General features: G+C 43.8%; 1 protein-coding gene across 4 annotated transcripts in view; it reads right to left on the bottom strand.

Moving 5' to 3' along the window:
• The window catches only part of RFWD2 (ring finger and WD repeat domain 2), a 121,689-nt gene that overhangs the window by 11,146 nt on the left and 90,715 nt on the right, over window positions 1-19,828 (bottom strand). The window lies entirely within an intron of this gene.

Below are 19,828 nucleotides of genomic sequence, written 5' to 3'. Positions count from 1 at the left end.
AGGGCAAACTCCAACCTGCTTCATATTCAGATGGTTCTCTTGTGCCTCTTTCACACATATGATGTGTTTCCCCCATTCCTCTTACCTTCTCTATTCTTCTTCCTTCTCCTTTTGCCAAGTCAGTGATTTCTCCTCCAGCTCAACTGTACCGAATACTCCTCAGTTCCTTTTTTCAAATCTGCTTCACACTTGAATCAGCAATTCCCTAGTTTGTGCAAGTACACTTTCATCTTTCCCAGACCATCTGTCCCATATCCTTCAGGGCTTTTGTATTTGTGAGATCACTGTCCCTTGCATGGCATTTCTCATCAAAACCCAGTTTCAACTGCCTCTTCGACAGCACTATGTACACCTTCCCATCTTTTCCTGCCCTTGTGAATCCGCAAATCCTGCTTATAGAAGAGCTTCGTTTCCAACCCTCGAACGTGGTGGCACCAACAGCAATGTGCACATCTTCCTTAGGGTCAGAAAGGGAAGAAATGATGGTTAATCTTACTTTCTGGCCCCAGTATCCAATCAAGCAAGTGTATCTGCTCCCACAGGCTGCCTTCCCTTCCAGATCCCAGAATGCATTACTGAGCTAGGATGACACATCTGTTCCTCTGGGCCCTGCCTGGACTGTCAGCTACAGCTCATTCCCACCTCTACCTAAGAAACATCTGCCTAGATAAACCCCAGAGGACAGAAGGACATAAGGAGGCAGAAGCCTTACGGTTAGAGATGTTATTTTTTGGGAACAAACTGCCGCTGGGCCAGGATCATCCAACAGGAGAAGGTGATCCACGTCAGCAGATCGCAGACGCACGTGTGCCCCAGATATCCTTGCTTTCATGCTTTTTCCTGATACACAGGAGCTGTTACTGCACTTCAGCTGCTCTGCTGAAATGGAGCACGCTCCTCTGAGGGCTGACAAATGGTTTCCAAGTTGCGCCAAGCGGGATCAGTGCTGGTGACACGTCTCCTGTGCTCTATGAAGCTCAGCACACTGTTGATGCTGCCAGTGGCTCCTCTGGGCCAGGCAGCAGAATTCACGTGCTGTTATTAAATTAGTCCCCACATAGAAGTGCCACAAAATAAGCCATTAGCTGGCCCAGCTCCTGCTTCCCTTCCTCTCCCAGTGCCATTAGTTTCAGACTCTAAATAGCTGAATGATACAGGCTTAAAATTGACCCAACCACCTTGATGTTAATATTTTAAATTATCAAGTCTTAGTTCTCTACTGCCAATAAATCACTTATATGTGCACATTTAATTAACAATCCAATCAGCAAAAACAACTTTGCATTTGCACTGCACATTTTATCAGAGGAACCAAAGACACATTACAACATTAATTAAGTGTGGCAAATGCCCTGGTGAGGTAGCAAAGTATTATCCTTCTTTGACATGTTGGGAAACCGAGGCAACACACTCGGATTTACCCAAGGTTAATCCAGATGTTCACAATGAGGCGTTGAAGAGAAAAAGCAGGCAAGAAAGACTGCTGAGGTTTAAAGCTGGTAGCTCCCAGGTGCTCCAACAACTAATCCAAATTCTCTTAGGGAATTTCACAAACTAACCTCTGGAGAAAGAGGTCTTGCAGCCATGTAACTGGTGGGAACACACACCGGCCAGTGCTAGTGGGACAGGCTGGGAAAAAAACCTCCCTAACCCTTCACATGACACCGTCCCCTCAAAGCAAAGGTGGAAGAACAATTAATGCATTACAACCAGAGACGGTGGCAATCAATACAGGAGAATGGATTAATCAGTGGAGATGTCAGGAATGACGAAGGGAGCCAAGCTGGGCTGGCTGGGTCAGCAAGAAGGAAACGTTTTGATATAAACTCATAAAATGGCTGATGGAAAGAAGAAATCAATTTATTTAAAACTGATAATGGATTCATACTCTGCTACTGTTCATTTTATATGGTTGGCTGTCACCAATTTGGGGCAGAAAGCTGTCTGTTTGGGCAACACCTAATGTGGTGGGTTGACTCTGGATGGAGGCCAGGTGCTCAACAAAGCTGCTCTGTCACTGTCCCTCCTCAACTGAACATGGGAGAGAAAAGGCTTGGAGTTGAGATAAGGACAGGGAGAGATTATTCCCCAGTTACCATCACAGGCAAAACAGGCTTAACTTGGGGAAAATTTAATTTATCACTAATCAAATCAGAGTTGAAATAAAACCAAAGCTTAAAAACACCTTCCCTCTGCCTCTCCCTTCTTCCCAGGCTCAACTTCACTCCTGATTTTTCTCTACTTCCTTCCCACCAGCAACAGAGAGGGACAAGGAATGAGGGCCACAGCCAGTTCATCACATCTCTGCCTCTCCCTCACTTCTCAGGGGGAGGACTCCTCACACTCTTCCCCTGCTCCATCATGGGGTCTCTCCCACAGGACAGTCCTCTACCAACTGCTCCAGTGTGAGTCCCCCATGGGATCACAAGTCCTGACAACCTGCTCTAGCGTGGGCTCCTCCCTCCATGTGTCCACAAACCCTGCCAGGAGTCTGCTCCAGTGTGGGCTTCCCACAGGGTCACAAGTCTTCTTTTGGGCATCTACCTGCTCTGGCATGGGGCTCTCCATGAGCTGCAGGTAGATCTCTGCTCCCCACAGGCCTCTATGGGCTGCAGGGGCACAGCTGCCTCACCATGTTCTTCACCAGGGGCTGCATAGGATTTTCTGGCACCTGGAGCCCCTCCTTCCTCACTGACCTCGGGGTCTGCAGAGCTGTCGCTCTCACATATTCTCACTCCTCCCCCCCTGATGCAGTTGTGTACGTTTTTTCCCCTTTTCTTAAAGACACTATTCCCAAGGTACTACCAAGACTGGCCTGACACAGAGATGCAAAAGAGGTACAACCTGAATTCTGACATTTAGTTTCCATGCTTTAACTGTAATAACATCCTTTGAACGTACCCTACCATTTTTAAGTGGGATCCCGCCACCAAACCAAAGCCAAACCCTGATATTACAGTATCTCAAATCAACCAACTTAGAAAGTTCTGGACATATGTTAAAACCCTGACCATTGCATTAGTGGGTCTCGGAATAACGTTGCAGGGGGACTCGAGTGCTCAATAAACACATTAACTCTTCTAAATGTTTTGCTTATGCCAGCTGGAAAAGGAGGATGATGGTTTCACTGCATCTGCAAGCCTTCTAATTGCGTTACTGGATGGGCCAGAAGTCTGGCAGCCATGGAAATCAAAGCCTTCATTTCTCTTTAGGCCAAGAACAGTATATTTAACAGCAACAGGAATGGAGTAACGGGTCTAAGTGTCAGCACTGAGGGTGCTGGCTGAGAGGGGGAATGACAGCATATGCAAAGCTGAGGTTGCAGGCAGGGAGGGTGGGGGATAACATCTGTGGGGCAAACAGGGCAAGGGGAGGGGAAGCAAAACACAGCAGAACAGCAAAAATACCTCATCCCTGGAGGCTGTTCCCACCCAAAGGGCCACGATCTGCTTGGTGTAAGAACACAAAAGGGAAGGGTACCTGCAAGGTGGCCCAGTTTGTAGCTGCATAAGCCACTATTTATATAAATACATATATTTAAGTATTTTTTCCTTATATTTTCTATGCAACGCGTGCGCCACAGAAGTGAAATCACCAGGACCTGGTGAGATAAAAGAAGTGATAAATTGTTTCTTGCAGAGAAAACTCAAGGCACAAACATTAACATTAGCAACGTAGGAGGTTCATGAAGTTATACCTATAAGTAACGCAATTTATAACGTACACCTATTTGGGAAAGAGGGCTTTGATTTAAGGAATGGAAGTTTAATTAAGGTAAAACAAAAGTTTCCATTAATCTTGAAGGAATTCACAACCTGCTGCTCTCCTGCACCATCCAATTCAGCTAATGCTATAACAGGATCAAGTGCAGCACTACCTGAAACCTCCCGCAATGCAGACAAGGCTGGGCAAGCTGTACCAGAGCACGTGGCCTTCTCCAGGCTTGGGAAACAGGAAGCTTTGTCTCCTCAAAATGCTGCTCCAAAAATGCCCCGAGTGCAGTGGGCACATATTTTCACTGGACAGGGCACACAGGGAAAATGATGAAGGAGCAGAGATGTTGACAAACTCGGGAATAGCAGAGAAAAATTGCCAGAGCCTTCACCTGCAGGCAGCAGGTTCTGCTGCCATCCAAAACTGCATTTCATGCCACAAGCACAAGTTTTCTCTTGAGCAGTAACTAAGTAAAATTCCAGTTATACTTAAATCTTCTCCCTGCATGAATTCAAGTCATAGGGTTGTGCTAAAGAAGTTTACTGTCTTACATTTCTGTGGTACAGGGTAAGCACAGGTAAGGATGGGGCAGGAGAGCTGAGCATCCTCCCCAGCCAGCAGAACCACCTCCTTACAGCTATGGCCAAGAAAGGGTTTAGATCTGGCTTGGCTCTGTAAGTCTGTTATAACTGTATGGAAGAGTTGGCTGAACTGGGCTGTGGCTGGGTCATGTCTGCAAGGCTGTTTGGAAGAGAGGGATCCTTGGTTTGTACACTGAAAGCTGCTGGAATCTCTGAAAGAAGATATGTCAAAGCCATTTTTGCAGGTCAGTTTTCAAAGTAAGGCCACACTGCAAAATATCAGCTTTGATGACAAAATTGTATGGCTGCTATTGAAAGACAGTACAGTAAATTGCATTTTAATAAGGTCTGCCTGAACAGAAAAGGTGAAAAACTTCATTAAACAAAGCCACCCAGAATACAGATGATACATATAAAGTTGTGTCTCTAATATGCTACTACTGATGCTTTCTCCATTGTGTTTATCTGAAGGGAGAGGGAAGAGAAGGCAGCTATGCCTTAGGTATTAGGAATGATGAGAGTATAGCTTTATAGCTTTAGCACAATAAATGCAAAGCATGACACCTTCCCTACTTTGTTCTGCAGAATGAACTATTCAACATAATAATGAACTTCGCATCATCTAGAGGACTCAATTGTGCCTGCTTCCCTAATCCCAGCCATCTAAAACACTCCTGGATCCAGAAGGACGAGTGAAACCAGCAACTAAAATGCACCTGAGAAGCAGAAATCATGGGGTCATTCAGCTGTAGAAAAGCATTTTAGATTTGAAAACAAAGGATGTAAAAAGAGCAAACAACAAAACCCACCAAGGACTGAGATTAAAGTCAGAAGCAAAATGCAGGATGTCTTTAGACAAGTTCATTGATTGCGAGAGGGGGAAAAAAAAAAATCCAAACTTGACACACAATTCATACTAGAGAGAAATTCTCTATTCTTTCATTCAACTTCCCCTCTCCTCAACTTGCTCATTCACCTCCCTACAACTTACCTGCCCCTAAGGAATATCATGAGGCAGCCCCTGAATTCTAATAGTTTTTTTGATATTCCAATAAATCCCATAGATTTAAATGGGCAAAATTGCCTACCAGGCATGCTCCACAATACTGGAGAAGAAGTCACCTGAAGCTGTAGATGGGCTTTCTTTTGTTTATGGGTTTTAAATAATTCAGAGAGGAGCTGTCAAGCTGAATCTGCAAAGCTCCCTTGACTTTGGACTTACGCTATCAGACTGCTTGCCTATTGTTTATAAAGACAAAGAGGAAAACATTATGGGATCGTGTGTCTGCACGGGAAGGGAGTCAAGGACTAGGAGAACAAGGGCTGTCAGGACAGAAGTCATAAAAAATACAGATGGGAAAGTAAAAGTAGGCAATAGGTGAAATACAGATGTACCAGCAAAGCAGCGAGAGAGGTTGCCGGTTTGGTTGTGCTATAAATACACAATGCTCGTGGTTTCTTGTGGAATATGATGTAGTCCTTAAAAAGGAAAACCCCAAATGCAAATGGTAACTTTAATTAGCAATTAAAAGCCTGACTTCCCAGCTACACAACTGCAGCTGCCTCTCCCAGATCTGTCTCACTTCTGCAAACCCATGACAGCCATCAGGCGGTGGGCCAGCATTTAATAATCATCCCAAGCATCAGAGAGAGCAATTCCATCCTTTCTCTCTTTCTTCCCTTTTTTCTGAGCTCTTTGGGTGCACAAAGGTTTGCTAGGTCCTGCCTGGGGACACCAGCAAACCACAGGCAATGGCCCCTGGCATCCCAGAGAGCTCACACACTCCAAGGTGCCTTTTAGACTTATTTATTATTTTTTTTTTTAAATGACTCTGTGGCATGCACGGCTTTGATGGGGTTTTGCACAGTCATTTTCAATCAAAGCCGCAAACCTGACTTTACAGCAAATGACTGTTTCTTGAGGCAGTCAAGAGGAGAGGAGAGGGGAACCTCAGGACATGCAGCCCTGCTCCACTCATGCACATCTCTCCAAGCAGAACACAATCACCTCTACGGCCACTTCGCTAAACCTAAGAAGAAGGTTGGAAAAAAGGGTATTTAATCCAAACCCCAATAACTATGATTACAGTCTTGCTTTAAATGACCGAGCTGGATTAACACTTGGCAATTATACTTAGCTCTGGATGCTGCAGACAAAAATCCTGCCCAAGGGCTGTCCCCACGAGGTGGGAATGCTGTGGCTGGGCAGCAGTCACTGCTGAGGACCCTGCAGGAGCAGTCTCAGCCCACTATGAGATAACACTCGTGTGTGGAGGGGAACGATCCAGTTTAGTTGGCTGTCCTAAAGCAGACAGAGACCTCCACTTTGCTCTAGGAAGACTGCAACAGTGGACAAAAATATATATATTTTGCCCACGACTGGTCCTGACTGGCCCCAGCAGCTTCCAGTCCTCAAAAATTTCGTGATTAAACCAGCCTTTTATTACACTGTCTTTTATCCCGGGCTCCTGACCGTATCAAATCCTAAATGAAACATGATGTAACGCATGCAAATAAGCTGAAGAAAAAGAGGATTCGAATAATAGGAAAATATCATTAAGTGGAAAAGTTTAACTCAGAAGGTCAAAATCATTCTAGCTAGAAGAAAGAGATGCTGCAAGGGGCACACTCACATGCCTGACAGCCTTGAACGTGGCACCAACAGTGCCTTCCCTGCCCTGCTCAGTGACTGCCAGCAAACAGCAGGGCCTGGAGCTGCAGTGCCTTAATAAGTCCCTAAATCTCCTGGCCTTGAATACACTCCTAAACTCCAGGGAACAGCTTGCCAATGGTGTGTTGCCTGCCAGCATCCCAAAGGCAAGGCCATTACACAGCAAGATGTTCCCCCACCCTTTTTATTTATTTATTTTTAAATTATTTTCAATGTAGTTCATGCATCTGGCAAACATGCAACGCCAGCTCCCAAAAATCACTGATCACAGTCCTCTCTCAGGAAGTGAAATGAACTGAGAGGCCATCAAGCTCCCATGTTACATCCTGGAAATCCTTGAATTAGATGCTTCCCCCCATGCTCTCTCCTTGGCCCTCTGAAAGGGCAAAAACCAGACGACATCATAACTCCATTCTAGGCTGTAATTGGAGATTTAGGACAACCTGATAGCTCTACACACTTTCCAATGGAAAAGAAGAGATTTAAAAAAAAAGACATTAACTCTGAAAAGCATGGATTTGTTGTTAGCACCACTGTGTGGGCAGTGAGCAGTTGGGGTTGGCAGCAGTGGGGAGCAGTGGATCGTGTTGTGGCTCTGCTGGGCACACTGACCCACTGGCTCGGGGAGCTGGAGCTTGTCTTCCTCTGGCTTCCCAAAGAACCAAAGCTGCATTAAAGTACTCCATTTTCCATCCTGGCTACTCCACAAGCACAGCAGCAGCTCAGTTAATGGCAAAACTTACACCCATCAGAGGCTTTCACAGGTGGAGTGAGCCCTTTTTATTGCATGCCAAAATAATTTCCAGCTAATACACTACACAGATTTAACCCATTCCATACTGCACCTCCTCACAACTACATTCCAAAAAAAAAAAAAAAAAACAAAACCACAAAAAAAAGAGAGCATTTTTCTTCCTAATGAGCCAGTAAATTAGTAAAAAGTATCTCTCTTCATATAATGTACTCACTCTCATGCTTGTGATTTCTCAGCACTGCGAGACCAAAGTGAGATCTGGGTAATGTTCTACATCACTGTTTAAGGACAATTCAATCATCTTTGTTCTGGATTAAGTCTTGCTCCCGATTAATCTTAACAGAGCAACGAATAGGAAATCCATGACTCGGGAAGTAGGCAGATTTTATCTTTAAACACAATTCACAAGTAAAATCATCTCTCTTACAATGGATGATTCTGCTACTGTTCAAGTTATTTTCACACAGTGGGTATAAAAAAAATTATCTCTAGATATCTCAAATTGAAATGACTGTTTTTAATGCTCCCTGTCATTCTGAATGCATGCTAAGACTAACAATACTGCATCAAAAAGGAGAGCTCAACAATCAAGAAATCCATTAAGCTACCAATGACACTAATAGCAAAAAAGGAAGTTTAAAAAGGCTCAAGTATATAAAGAAAAAAAATTACCTACTGGGATTATAGGAGCGAACAAACCCCCTTGTGTTGCGCCACAGTACCTCTGATTTTCTAATACCCTTCAGCTACATAAATATTAGAATACAAACCCCAGCTCTGTTGACAAAGGGGGAGGGAAGACAAACACTTCTGGCTTTTGATTTTTATTTTTTTTTTAGCTAATCTGCTTCATCCTCCCTTGATTTTAGATATTCTTTCTGAAGCGATGCTGCTGTTGACTCACTTCTCAACACACACACAGAGCTGAAGCACATGGAAGGCACCTCCTGCTTTTCTCTCAGCCTGACAATTCTTAAAACATTTCAAAGATGGTAAGAAATGCAGGACAAAATACAGGGGTTATAAGAAATTAAAAATAACTGTTCTCTGTCAGGACTGTATGACTTATTTCTTGTCACAGCAAACTCACCAGTACTGCTACAACCATCAGCAGAAAAGATCTCACAAAGAGTTCACAATCATGTCCTGCCCTAGGTATAGAATCCAAGAAAGAGATAAATGATTGTATAAGGAAATGGCCTCTAAAATAAAAAAGCCACACACAGAGCACATACACAGTATGTGTTTGTTGGGATAAGGAGAGACAGACAACGGAGCTGGACCCTGTGTCACGTTCATTACCTCATTAACTCTGATTTGTAATGAGCTGGGCTCAAATTCCCCATTCATGTCTTATCCAAAACTAATACAGAAGCCCCAGCCTGGCTAAAAATACACCATAAAGTTACCTCTAATCTGTTCTCAAAGGAAAGAAACGGAAACTTCAAAAATCTCTACAAAAATGAGTCTTCCTAGCTCCCCTTCCCACTCCAGAATGGGTAATTCATAGGTTCACAATGATTAGTAAAACCCAAAGACCTGGTGGTGGGCTTAGGAGGAGATTGTTTTAGTTGCCCCTTCCATGCTCACGGGGGAAACCAGGGAGCCTTATGATGGGGAGAGGAGGGATGGCTGCAGAGGATGGCCAAGAGGCATGGAGAGAGGGTCTGAGTCCACATGGGATGCACCGGCAAAGCAGTGGCCAAATTGCATCCCTTCGCCTTGTTACAGTACATTTATCCAAAAGAAATCTCCAAAGCAGCGTCTTTCTTATACAAACACCTGAGCCTTGGAGTGATTTTTCAGTGTGGCTCTTTGCTTACTTTTGCCACAGTAAATATATATATATTCTTAAGTCTTGAAACGAAGAAACTCCCAAGCTCCCAGTGCGGGCTGCTGCCTGCTATAATGCTGGAAGAAAAGTTTCACAAGCTGCTAACTCCTGTTTTATTTCAGATTTTCACGCGTTTCCCAACAATTTAAATTTCTTCTGTTGCATTGTCAAGCGAAGCGTGAGCCTGGTGAAAACAAAGCCCACAGCGAGCTGAATCCTTTTGTACTAAATAAGGACATTCGTATTTCACTTCCAGCTCATTTTCTCTCCTCTTTTTTTGCAGGTTTTTCTGGTAACTCCTGCTGGCCCAAATTCATGTTTTCAAACGCCGGAGTTAACACGCGAGTTACGAAGCGAGACACGCACAGAAGCACTATTAACCTATTTTAATCAAGGGTATTTCACTCTAAACGAGTCAAGACATCCCCCAAGCACACAGTCCCCACACTAGAGCAGCTTGCTGTTATTTGGTGGTCAGAACAAACCTGGCCAGAGTAGTCTGCTTTGTAGCAGGTCTTTCTTGGAAGAAAAAAAGGCAATGAGGTCTCAACTGATCAACCTAAAAACTGGGAAGAATGAGTCATATGCCTGATTAACACGGGGATTTCTTGACTGGCCATGTTCAGCCTCTGCTAGGGTGGGAAGCGAGGAGGGATACAGATTCTCCCCTCCTCCTGCTGCAGTTAATTTATGTGCTATCTGCAGATTACAGGTAAAAGGAGCTTTTATTTATTTATTTATATAATGGATCTGAACCAATCTTTCTTCCCAGTATATGTAATATTGCTTATCTTCCCTCCAGTATCTCTCATTATTATAAATACACGGGAAACAACACTGCCTCATCTGCAGCTCCCCAGGCTGCCCCAGCTCTACCTCTCTGCTTAACTTAATATTCATTTCAGACATACCAAAGTAAAACTAAAAAAATCCAGTACTGCACCAAACTGTTCACTTCTCTCCAGCTTTTGCATCTAGATAAGAGTTTTGGAAGTGATTATGATATACAATACCATCAGAGACATAATTATTTGAAGCAGCACTTCCCTTGCAGAATTTAAAACACCTCATGTGAGTGTGAATTCCATTGAGCTGCACAACCCCAAATTTAACAGTGCCATTTCTGTCAAAAAGGCACTCATTACATTACTAAACATAACTTTCCTGTCACACTGGCTTTCTCTTCCTTAGAAAGGACTGATTATTATAATTCTGTGTGTATCCTATATAAAATAATTAGGTCTCTTAATTACATATCCAAGTAGTTCCCATTCAGACACGAGATTGCTCGCTAAGGAGTGTCTGTTTTCACTCCATGCACATCCCTAGAATTAGAGCAGAGCAGCACTCAAAGAAAAATAAGTCTTATTTAAATAGTTTAAAAGGATACAAATCCACGTTGCTGTTGGAAAACGAGTCTGAGCAGTTGTTTTCACAAGCCTTAATTCTTGCTTTACTAACGCAACAGAACGCAATTGGCATTAAGCTGGTCACAAGTTATTGGGTTTCAAAAGGCTTTGGGGTTTTGTTACTGATAACAGAAGGGCAAAGAGCACACAAAAACATTCAGAACAATTGCCCAAAGCCAAGTAGTAACTCCATTAACGCAGAGATCTACATAAAGTAAAGCTTTTGCAGAGAAAACCACCTATGCATAAAGGCATCTACTTCCATTTCACCCAGAGGTTAAATTATCTGGTCAAAATCTTGTGCTGGAAAGAAAAAAAAAAATCAGTTCATATTTTTTCCACTTCATTTAGACTCTGTAAAACATTAAATCCTGTCATTAAAATTGCTTAATTAGGAGCACTAGAGCAAAAGGTTGATGCAGCTCATGAGCTGTGACTGCTGAATGGTGGTGGCCTGGCAGGACTCACCATCGGTATTAGCACTGAAGAATGGGGAAAAAAAATAAAAAGACAATATTGTGAGGTTGTTTTGGCTGTAATTGAGGCAGTGTCACTTGTTAGAAGGAACGAGGTTATAAACCCACCTTCAAAGAGCAGTGACAGCAGACCACCACCCTCATGTGGGAATTCTGAGGTTGCACTGAAGTCACTTCAAAAGCGGTGGTGAGCCCAATGCCAAGGGCTTTTCAAAACCTGCCTCACTCGCTCTTTCTGATCGGAAACCAAAGTCCTCCTTTAGCAGTAAGTGTTGGGAAACACAGCTCTTACCCCTGCAGTTCCTGTCTTAAGTGACTCCCTTCATCTGCTTTGTAGTACACTAAATACTGCCCAGCTGAGATCAGCTCCTGGCACTCAGACCTCATCTCACCGGCACTTTGTGCCAACCAGGGACTTCAGCAGATGGCACTTCACACAGCAGAGAGCCAGCATGAGCCCAGCACTGGAAAGTAAAGCAAAGGCTGCTCACGTAGGAGAGGCTCTGACTCAGAGGAGACCAGCTTTAGTTGGAGCTTGAGATCAGGCAATAGCTGTTGGCTCAGTACCCACAAAACTTGCTGAGTTCCTGCTGTTACCCACTGCTTGCAGGGGGCTCTGCTCCAAGGACACTAAACTACACATAACATGCAGTGGGTGTGGAGAGGCCATGAACCTGATCAGAGGGGTGGAAGACCTCTCCTGTGAGGACAGGTGAGGTTGTTCAGCCTGGAGAAGGCCCCAGGAAGACATTATTGCAGCCTTCCAGTATTCAAAGGGAGCCCATATAAAAGATTGGGACAAACTTTTTAGTAGGGCCCGTTGCAATAGGACAAAGGAGAATGGTTTTAATTGAAAGAGGGCTGATTTAGGTCAGATATAATGAAGTTTTTTACAACGAGGGTGGTGAGGTACTGGCACAGGTTGCCCAGAGAGGTGGTGGATGTCCCATCCTTGGAAACATTCAAGGCCAGGTTGGACAGGGCTTTGAACAACCTGCTCCAGTGGGAAGTGTCCCTGTTAATTGCAGGGGGTCGGACTAGATGACCTGGAAACGTTTCTTCCAGCCCAAACTACTCTATGATTCTGTGATTATAAAACCCCCCAAAAATACCAGGAATGAGCCTTCCTGCCCACAGTCTGAGCTGTGGGGGAGCAGAGAGCATGCCTGCCACCTCTAATCCCCATGGCAGGTGAAATGCCCATGAGACAAAGGCACAATGTTAAGATCAGGCATGGGAAGAGAGAGCTCACAATTCTTGATAAGGATCTTTCCAGGCACCATCTGAACCCTACCTGCCTCCCCCCAAGCCTCATAACATAACCAATGACTGAATCAGCAGCCGTAGAACCCAGCAGGATACGTATCAGAGTTCAGACCAGAAGGCCCAACAGCAGCACTGCAGAGGTTGGGTGGGAAGGGAAAACAGTTGTCCAGTTATTTCGTTCTAAAAGCAAGTGTTCTCTGAACCTGAGTCTGCTCTTTTGTCTCTCTCCACCCCAGTATAAGTAACAAATAATTTTCTTTGAAGTTGTGCTATTTGGGACATAGCTTATACAAGGGCCACACAATACATACTGTAATGTTATGGTTCAGTAGAGAGCTAGGGATGGAGTCGGGCACGGAGTCCAGGCTCCAGGTGACTTCTTGACTTGGGTTCATCTGTTATGAAACTCGTATTTGAATAAAAAATTGATGGCTACTAAAGCAGCTGAGTCCCAAGAGGAGAAAAAAACATCTATTTACAAGTTTGACGACAGTTGCAGAGAGACTTCTTTGTGTTCCCAGCTCACGGTGTGTATCACAGCAATACAATTTGTGGCTGCATTGGGATGCTCTGATTTTTTAAAGCCAAGGAAACAGCAAGAGCCTGCTCGGACCTCTGCTAGTGCCAGCAATGTTCTGCAATCCATTATCTCTACAGCTGCACCACTGGGATCAGCTACTGGAACTGTTAATGTCAACAGCACTCCGAGTTATGTTTGCCACTGTGTCATTCACTTGGTCTAGGAAAGATGACTCCAATAAGGAGGACCCCAGTCCTACCTACAGCACGCTCTACTTCTCTTGGCATTACAAGAGACACATTGGTAAGCAAATATCATCTGTGAAAGTCTGAAAGAGTAAACACTGTCTTCATTCAAGAAACATGTGCGACTTTCATCTAAAAACAACAATCAACCCCGTGGCAATTTTCTGCAATTATGCAAGGGGAAAAACAACACCTCACCTTGCAGAAGGAGAGAAACTGAGTTTGCAAATGTAAAGTTAAAACCAACAAAGAAGAAAAACCCGAGCCACCTACATTTCTTGAAGAAGGTGTTCTTAAAATAGAAGTTAGAATGATATCAGAGTGCTGCAGTACCACAGGGGACCTGAACTTCCAGAGCTGAACAAAAGAGAGACTCAGCCCCTCTGTTCTCAGTGGTGGTATGGACATGGATGGCTCTGCATCCAGGAAAGGAAGAGTTAACACAGGTACTGATGTATCAGCCACCTCGAGCCCTGAAACAGCAAAACAAATGGTGCAATATGCCTTTTTGCCCCCAAACACACTAGGCAGGAGGAGCACAGTGAACAGAGATTGGGATTATGAGGGAATTGCCCTGCTCCCTTCATCCCTGCTGTGCTTGACTGCGGCAGCAGTGTGGTCCTGCCCTCACCAGGAAGGAGCTCAGAGAGTGTCCTGTAACTGGGTAGAAGGCAGCAAGGAAAGAACATTTTCCAACATTTTGATTCTTCTACAGAAGACTCAAAATTAAACACTTTCTCCTAAAGCCTGTCATTTGCATAATCACATTATCGAGATGGTCTTTCACATGGATCGAGGTGTCAACACATTGAGATTTCAATATAATGCATGAACTGTTAATAATAGAGTATGATTTTTCCCCCTCACAAAGTTCTCCACAGTTGGACTCCAAGGTTTGTGACAGGTAGTAAAATATTGTTCATCACCTGAGCACTTTTTAATTAATTCTGCTTAGTCACAGAAAAAATAGAGCGCGAGATGAGCATTTGAAGAGAGATGAAAGGTATGAAAGCACACAAGCACGTTCAGCACAAAGGAACATATACATACTCAACTTGTGACATCTTTTATCAGCAAGGTAGAAATTATTCTGCATAAGAGAATAGCTTTCAAGCAGCACATAAACCAGTATATACAGTGTGTGTTGGTACACATAAGTAATATGCTCAGATTTGGGGGAAAAAAAAAATCAAGCATGTATGATGTATTTTCTGATATTCTGGGTTCCACCTGCTTTTAACAAAGATTTGAGATTTTCAAACGAGTAAGGGAGCACAGACATGAAACGGGTAGAATGGAAGAGAAATCAAATACATTTACTACCTAAGGAAAGTGCAAAGCAGCAAAATAAAAAAAAAAAAAGTCAAAGAAAACTTCATGTTTAAAGCATTGCCAAAGGCCAGAGAGCAGAGGGCATGTCAGGAGGAGTGGGAAGCCTCACACAGAGCTGTGAGCCTCACAGCACACAGGCTACGGGGCTTGGACAGCTTCCATGGGAGGGAGGAAAATCTTTGAAGGTTTTCACATGGGGGAGAAAAACCAGTAGAATATAGCTGATCAAAGTTACATCTCGCTTTTTTTTTTTTTTAAAGTTGATCATCATCAGCCTCCTGTCAACTGCCGTGCATTTCAATCGCGAGGGTGAGGACAAAAGTATCTCCGTGTTTCCAGCATGAAGCAGCAGCACTGCCCTGGAGAATAACCTGCAAGGATACTGCTTTGGGAGAGGCCGCACACAAATGCTATGGGACAGTTCTGGTCTAGGAAAGAAAGGATGAGTCAGAAAACAGCAGGTGCCCTCCCAGAAAATACTGCAGCTGGAGCTGCTCACGCTGCAGACTGTGCCACAGCTGGTATCAGAGGCAAGCAAGGGGCAGCTGGGTCTGATCATTCCAGGCAGGCATTTATCTCCTAAGCTTTAGGTTACTACCTAGGCACTGTATCCTAACTGACATCTGAACAGCCAACTGAGGATGCTGCAAAAATAAATCAACCTCGAGCTGAAGCTGGAAGTCAAAATTCTCATCAATTCTCAGACTCGAAAATTTCAGCAGCAAAGCGGAACAAAAAAAATATCAAGTACCACACTTGTTTTCCCCCCAAAATCCCACTGGATTTTGTATTTCAAGCTACAAGAGATGTAGTTACAGTTGATACAAGTTACTTAAGAATGACACTGAATTAGCATTCGGTTACTTGGGAATGACAAAGGAGGTTTAATTTTTAATGTTCATAAGTCACCCAAATTAATTAGCGCTTTCAAATGCCAATGAATCACTTCCTGAAATAATTTGTATTGGCTAAATTAATTTCTGTGAAGGGAGCCAATTTGTTGATTGTAAATTATCAGAGTCCCTGACTAGCTCCTGTGTACCATTTATTAGGCTACTGGGAAACAAAGGATGGCTACTTTTCATCTGTGAACAAGATTACAGCCCTATTAAGTGACCAGCTTACAGTGGTACAATTACAGCTTTCTATTTAAAGAATTCAAACCAGACATCATTAAGAAAGCAAGCTGAATGTCCAGAGGAAAGGAAAAATAAACAACAGAAAAGCTTGTTTTCCGAAAAGATGCACCAAAGCCCTATTTGAAGGGAATATTTCATCCTCTGTGACCAACAAAGAGAAGTTCAGAGGTACAGAACTAATGACAAAGATACCTTCCATCACATGACAGTGCATAAAGACAACCTGAAGCCTGGAACCCCAGAGCTTGCTTCTCTCACCCATATACAGATTGGTTTTGAGACCCCCCATAAATTAAAATGACATTTGAAGAGTGACAACAGGGTGAGGAAACACATACACAGATTTCTGCTGAGGCAGAGGAGACGCTTTCCTAGCACTGAGAGCCTTCCTCCAAAGAACCAGGAGACCTCTGCACCCCTCCAGCACGTCCCACCACCCACCCGCTCTTTGATTAAAGGCTGCAGTTTTCTCTCAATGGATTTCCTTTCTTTACTCCTCAAAAAACCCCCACAAATGTACATAAAGCTTTACCTAAGCTAATTCGCATGGCTCTCTCCTGTTCTTATCTGCATCTCCTCACTGGTATCTAAGCCTCGACATTTCTGCTTGTGAAATCCTTCCCTGGTAACCTCCTTATCTAGAGTAATGAATACTCATGCAAACAGGTACAAAATTAAATGGCTTCTTTACAGTGATTATGATAGATTGAGCCATGCTTAATCTACATAATCAAATTGCTTCTGTGTTCAGCTGTAATACCTTTTTGCTGTCCTGGGAGCAGGTTCAGCCTTGGTTTCTCTTTTGACAGCTTCTGAGGAAACCTAACCATAACTGGGAAAAGGGCTACTTGAGATGTAATTATTTAACATAGCTGTATGAGGCACATCTTGAACTCTGGAACAGGGCAGAGCAGGTCCAAACCTTCAGGGAAGGGGAAAACATCCCACAGGACACGTGAGGAAAAAACAAAGTACAAACGAATCTCCTCCAGCTATGATCCATGTACCTAAACACAGTTGGAGCTATCCTTCCAAGACAGATAAAACATCTCTACCCACTTAAGTGCATTGAACTACTCCCACTGCTATAATTTCCTTTCCCTATGCAAGAGCACCCCTGTATTCAAGAGCATCCCCTGTTTATATACTACTGAAACAGAAGACTGTTGTTTTCCAGTCTCAAGACCAAATTCATGTTTGAAATCAAGCTGGCTAAGAAGGATGGCATGAATGTATTATAAAATCCTTGACTTGGAGGAAAAAAAGGGCTTTTGTTCAGGGAAGGTTCTGAAGAGCATCTCTGTGTCTAACTCACGTTTATCAGGTCACTTAGGCCAGAAGTATTCTGAAGCTTTCTCTACTTTTAAATATTGATTGATTTTTAGCATAAAATGAGAAGGGAGAAATGGTTTTCCCCACAAACAATAAATAAGGGCTATTTAAAAAATATCAAACAGCCTATTTACCTTTGTCCAGAACACAGCACTGCAAGAAGCAGAGGTTTGCTTCATAATGGCCTGCTGAGAGGCTTTTTATTTGCCGTTTTTTTTCCAAAGAGTCTAACAAAATTATTAGCCTACAAGCTAGTGCTTATTTCTAAACATTTTTAGGAGTTGAAAAGTGAGTAATCCTGGTGCAAAATGCTAATAAGCACTTAGGAAGAATGATTTCTCTCCCTTGTAATGGCTTTGATATAGGTAGAAAGAAGGTGCTGGCTGGACCTCTGCAGCTGGAAAGGTGACAGCTCCTGCAAAAAGGTCTCTGCATCTTTGTAAGCAAAGGAAAAGCAACACAGAAGGGAAAGAAATAAAAATATGGGTTCTGGCAAGGGCTGCTGGCACAGCTTGACTCTGGCTCAGGAGGAAGTAAAAGCCTGAATTACATAAAAATAGATTTAAGAAAGAATCAATGACATTTCATCTGAAAGTTTTAGTTAAGTTTTAATTAGGATCTGAGATTCTGCACTTAAGTGCACGAAGTGAAGGAGTACTTGTACTCATGCTTCCCCAGATAACTGACAGATCTGAAACTTACTCATCTCATCTCCAAAGGTTAATTAAAGAACAATCCTTGAGAGCAACACTGTAAGGAAACAGTGCCTGCTCCAGCAGTGAGCCCCAGGGAAGTGCCTGCCTTACCCACCCCTCAGGAACAGCCTCGGCAGCAAACAGAAGCTGCTGCCCAGTGACCGTGGAACGGAGACGAGGGAGGTGCTCGGAACCAACCCAGCAAGGCACAGAGAAGAGTGTGCCCACAGCAGCACAAAGCTTACTCACTGTGCTCCCTGCGGATCTGGGGCAGGTTTCCCAAGGCTCACAGGGCTGCTGGGCTGGAACCGCCTCACGCACAGCAGAGCAGGCGGGATCACCGCCAGCGGTGACAGGGAGGTGTGGTGACTCTTATAATTAGGAAACTAAGGCAGAGTGACTCATCCAGGATCAAAGTCTGCAAATTAAGGCAGGAATAAGCTGTGGGTTCCCCAAACCCCACAGATGCTGACAGCACTGGGAGACAAAGGCCTTCTCGGGTTCATCCCAGCATCAGAAAAAAAATAAAAAATATATGTCAGCTTTTAGGGAAGCCTGTATATATGAAGCTCATTTGAAAAAAATCATGCCAAATTGGAGAAACATTATTGAAATGTAGAGTAGAAGAGTTTCATCATTGGAGCGAGACTTCGTGGACATAACTGACCTTTGGCTGTGCAGTAATTTAATTTCCTAAGAACATGAGCAAAGGCTCAATTAGGCCAGAAGAGGATCGCTATGCTGGTACAAGAGGGAAGAGGAATGTGCAGCTGGATCAGTGAAAAGTCCTTCTTGTCTGGAGATATGGTGAAGAAAGAATTAGGGCCTCTCAGCAGAAGCAAGTGAGGCTGCTTGCTCGGTGTGTAGAGCAGCATGGCATGCACCACAGGCAGAGGTAAAAACTACTCAGCCAGCAGCTCTCCAACCACAGGCAGCTTTTTGCTGCTCTCTTTACAAACCAGAGCCAGGTACTGGGGCTGCCATGGGAGAAATAGGCTCATTTAGAAGCAGCCCAGGGAAAAGCAGAGGAATGATAGCAAAAAAGATAAGAACGGCAGTGGATTCTGAATTAATGGAGTGAAGCCTGACTATTATTTGGTGCAATCTTGATGGGCCTGATTTAACTATTACATTTTTGTACAGTATTTTTCATACTGGTTATGAAGAATTGCTCGACAGCCTCTTGGTGACTGCTCAGAAGTTTGAAGGTCTATCGGAGTAAAGCATATTTATCAGAGAAAAGACTGCTAAGGAGATGGTATCAGAAATAACTCCAGGAGTGGGACATCACTGTTAATCCCTGTAGAAGAGCTGCCCAGGAGGGCAGTGGGCAGGACGACCCAAACACTGCAGTGAAGGCAGTTCAGGGAAGGGCATTTCTGGACACCCAGGTTCCCACATCACATTTTCATCCAGCAGAAAGATGAATTACACAACTTACAACAGCCACTCTTCATCTGAGACATGACACCTGTGTACACCAAACCCTCCTAAATCCCCAGCCAGAAAGAAGATGGTGACCCTACAGCACCGAGTTTCATGCCTACCGTTCGAACCACAACAGCCCACTTCGTATTTTTACACACAAAGGGCAGTTCCAGGCATGTGGGTTTATCTTTGTTTTGATTCAGAAGTGTCTATCTGAAGTGAGTTTATGTCAGTGACAACTGAATGACAGTTGTGGGGGCAGTTCCTTCATACAGAAACAGATTGGTAGACCTTGCCTCTCCCAAGCCCCGTCTTTGTGAATGCAACATCTCAGGACATCAGTTAGGTAACATTCCACTTCAGCTACTTGTGAGACTGCATTTAAGATGAGGTCCTTTTCTCCCCTTCCCAACAAGCACATTAAGTATCTGA

The sequence above is a fragment of the Lepidothrix coronata genome, unplaced genomic scaffold (assembly GCF_001604755.1).
Source record: "Lepidothrix coronata isolate B3197 unplaced genomic scaffold, Lepidothrix_coronata-1.0 Scaffold52, whole genome shotgun sequence".
Classification (NCBI taxonomy): Eukaryota; Metazoa; Chordata; class Aves; order Passeriformes; family Pipridae; genus Lepidothrix; species Lepidothrix coronata.
This window is presented reverse-complemented; position numbering and strand designations above follow the sequence as displayed.